This window comes from Lactuca virosa, chromosome 4 (assembly GCF_052849685.1).
Source record: "Lactuca virosa cultivar CGN04683 chromosome 4, Lactuca_virosa_CGN04683_v6, whole genome shotgun sequence".
NCBI classification, from domain to species: domain Eukaryota; kingdom Viridiplantae; phylum Streptophyta; class Magnoliopsida; order Asterales; family Asteraceae; genus Lactuca; species Lactuca virosa.
Window position 1 is genome coordinate 276,901,534 of NC_136429.1, and position 3,992 is coordinate 276,905,525.

The window sequence follows — 3,992 nt, forward strand, 5'->3', positions numbered from 1 at the left end:
GCTTCGGTTTTACCTAAAAGCCGAAAAAATTAGATCGTAAATACCCTTGGTGGGTTATATCAATAGAATAAGGACACGCTCACATAAAAGATTAAATATACACACTCATCCATTCATAAAGATTAAATACACAAAATAATTGGGGATATAATTTTCTGGTGGATGTAGAATTTTTTTTTTATTGAGGGCATTGGAAAGGTCAAATGGTTAAATCAATCGGGTCTAGTCAAATTTGTTGGATCACACATAGGTGGTTTATATTTTATTCTAAATGATATGTTTGATCACAATGGCAAGTTGACATGGATAATTTATTGTAATTAATAAAGCTTTTAAAAATATAATTTTGACAACTTTTAAAAAAAATTATTAAAGACTAAACTTTATTTTAAAAAATATAAATATTCAAATGAACTGATTGATTTTGATGCCAATATAAACTTGTAAACTAAACGCAATAATAAGAATAATAATCAATTGTTTTTTCCTAGTGCCTAGAGGGTTTGATATATAAATGATCATATAGACTTTGGCCCAAGTGTATTAAATTCAATAGGAGCAGCCCTACTAGTCTACAACTAGTGCTTCTTCTCCCGCTATTTTGGCTTCCCTTGACCGGTAATATTGTCATTAATACCGGCAAAGCTTCAATTAAACTAGGAAAGAATCCCTTGCGGGGTTGGATACGCCAAAGAAAACGACATGAAAATGATCTATTAAAGCATATTGTCATTTTCCCTTTCATCAAAGTGACAAATTTATCAAATATGGTGTTGGCTTTGAAAGAAACAATTAAAGCTATAAATTTTTTTTAATCATAAACTTCAATGATACATGATCATGACCCAAATACAATGGGTTGATGAGAAAAAAGAAAAAGCTTAAAAGAAATATATTCGGATGTTACTGTAATTTAACACGTTATCCACCGACTTCTTTTTCTGAAAGTCTTTCTGCTATCACCTATATTACATGTAATTTATCAAACGTATGAGATTGAATGTCTGCTACCTTCTCAAGTTTCTTATTGAAATTTAAGTCTTTCTCCTCTCCTTTTACTCCAGTTTCTCTTTTTGTTCTTCATTTTTCTTATTTACTTGGTTATTCCTCATTAAAATACTTCCTGTAATCATATTGAAACACATCAAAAAAGAATTCAATCTCAGATCTAATTATATGCATCAATAAAGATTCATTTTTCTTACATTATTGAGAGACTATTGTTGTTTCTCTCTAAGTATATTCAAATACTCAAACCAAAGTATCCATAGTTCCACGAATCTGTGAAACTCGATTCAATTTGTGAAATATAATCTAGTCATTTACCGAACATTTATCCAAGCAGACATAAAGCATTAAAGTTCTCATAAATGTCGCATGTTTCCAAACCTACCCATTCACAGGAATTAAAACAAAGCCTCCTTCAAGAGGAAATCAGATTACCTCATTCAGTCCAGACATAGATTGTGCCAGCTTTTACAAAGACATGCTTCTTCTAATCAAAATGTAAAATAATCACAATCTGAAAATGTCAAAATAAGTATGTACATAAATGGTCCTTTTTGTAGCAAACTGTTACATAAACGGTAACTGTAACATTTTACATTTTCCTAAATGGTCCCTATGACTGTAAATTATTAAAAAAAAAGGTCCATGTGACAGTAAATTGATACATAAATGGTCTCTATTACAATTAACTATTACAGAATTGGTTTTTGAAATATTAAACTGTCACAGGGACCATGTATGTAAGAATTTAATGTCATAAGGACTTTTTTAAACATTTAACTGTCACGGAGACCATTTATGTAATTGTTTGCTACAACGGGGACCATATATGTAATTTATAAATACATGTTTTTTCATATTGTCTATAGAAGTGCATCTCTGTAATGTTTTTTGTTAAAACTATTGGTAAATAAAAATAATGAAATTTTTTTTAAATCACTTAAGTTGGCGAATCCAGTTACCCTTGTCAAGACTGCACCCGTCATATCTACCTTGCCTTTGTTGACTTCAAAGAATACAAAACATGTATGACTAAGTAAGCATTTAAAAAAAAATTGTTTATCAGACCAAAACACGCATCAACGGAGGAAGAAGTGAAACCTGGAACAAAAAGTTCAGAGCTTTAAGCCATGCTATTTTCACATATTCCTTAAGTATAGCAAACAGCTTTAAAGCCTTTGTTGTTTTATGCACTTGACAAAATTGAATAAGCCAGATTGTATAATGTGCTGGATCCAAATCCCTTAGCTTTATATCCATGTCAAGTAATAGCTATAAGAAATAAATTCTACCCTATGTTGCAATTAAAACTTTTCCAGTTAAAATTTTCATTCCTAATCCAAATATAAAAATATTAAAATAAAAGAGTTAATTTTAATTTATTTACATGAAAGCAGGAAATTCAAACCGTCAACTCTTCTGGAGTGCAAACCTTTTCTAAACCACTAACCACCTGCCTGCATTTACCCTCCCCAACATCAATTTCCTTCACTAATAAACTGAGCCATCAAACTCAAAATTCCATAAAAAAGTCATATCAAAATGTTATAATACATGAATGGAAATAATGAAATAAAGGATTAATTTGTTATGACCTGTCATCTGAGGGATGTTTGGAGGCTTTACGAATGAACCCAACCTGTATTTTTAATAAAGAAATACTTAACTCTTTTTCTTTCTCATCCGTTGACTTTTTTGCTGCCTTTTCAGGCAATCTCTTCTTCTCTGTAGGTGCTTCTGCGCTGTCATACAACCAAAAAGGACGTGATAAGGAAATATTATATATGAAGTTAAAAGACAAAGAAATGGTTGTAGAAATTACAAAACAAAAAAAGAACGATATGAAGCTCATTGCTAATTCTGACAAATTGGAGAGAACTTACCTGCCAAAAGGTAAAATCATCACTATTTTTGTCTCATCCATAATCGTGTCTAGAAAAACTACTGAATCAGATCAGTGACATTATAGTATTTATTGTCTACAACCTGAAAATATAACTCTCTTTCATCAAATAAAGTAATGTAACTTTGATAGATCAATCTCAAATCAATGCATGAATTATGCTTGATTGTTGTCAAAACAAAAATTCAAACATGGATAATCAAAATACAATTTCAACAATTTCTAGTACCAAATAAGAAATTAAAAAAAAAAGATGGAAATGAATACCTTGTTTTGAGTCGTTGTGAAGAGTTGAATTTGCTTGCACAAAAGAAAGTTTTCGAAATTTCTTAAACCCAACTGTAGTACATAGAAAAGTAGAAGATTCCAAATCTTCCCTACAACTATAGTACATAGAAAATACACAACCTATATTCTTGGGGTGTAAACGAGTCGAGCCGAGCCCGAACCAAACCAAGCTCGAGCTCGGCTCGTTTAATTTTGAAGAAGCTCGAGGTCGAGGTCGTGCTCGATTCGAGCCTAAAAATGAAGCTCGAGCTCGGCTCGTGAATAATTTAGTGAGCCCGCGAGCCTAAACGAGCCTCTCTCTCTCTCTCTCTTTATATATATATATATATATATATATATATATATATATATATATATATATATATATATATATATATATATATATATATACACACACACGCACACACACACACACACATATATATATATATATATATATATATATATATATATATATATATATATATATATATATATATATATATATATATATATATATATATATATGCTCGTTTAGGCTCATTTAGGCTCGCGAGCCCACTAACTGAAGCTCGGCTCGAGCTCGTTTAATAAACGAGCCTCATATTTAGGCTCGGGCTCGTTTAATTCGATCTCGAGTCGAGCTTTTAACGAGTCGATCCTGAGTAGCTCGGCTCACTTACACCCCTACTATATTCCAAAGAAAAAGGATTTATACATCAAAGAACTTGATAGCCTCTTTTATCCCATGAGAACCCTTGACTAATGTGTTTAAGAGAGAATCATATGCAGGAAAACTGTTAGGGTCCCACCC

General features: G+C 31.3%; 1 long non-coding RNA gene across 1 annotated transcript; it reads right to left on the bottom strand.

Moving 5' to 3' along the window:
• Positions 1 to 890: 890 nt before the first annotated feature.
• On the bottom strand, positions 891 to 3,213 carry LOC145168850 (uncharacterized). The gene is made up of 5 exons (XR_013742133.1): positions 3,179 to 3,213; positions 2,892 to 2,994; positions 2,110 to 2,750; positions 1,206 to 2,014; positions 891 to 1,123 (listed from the first exon to the last, which is right to left on the bottom strand). It is a non-coding gene; the product is annotated as an uncharacterized LOC145168850 (long non-coding RNA).
• Between the last annotated feature and the right edge of the window lie 779 nt (positions 3,214 to 3,992).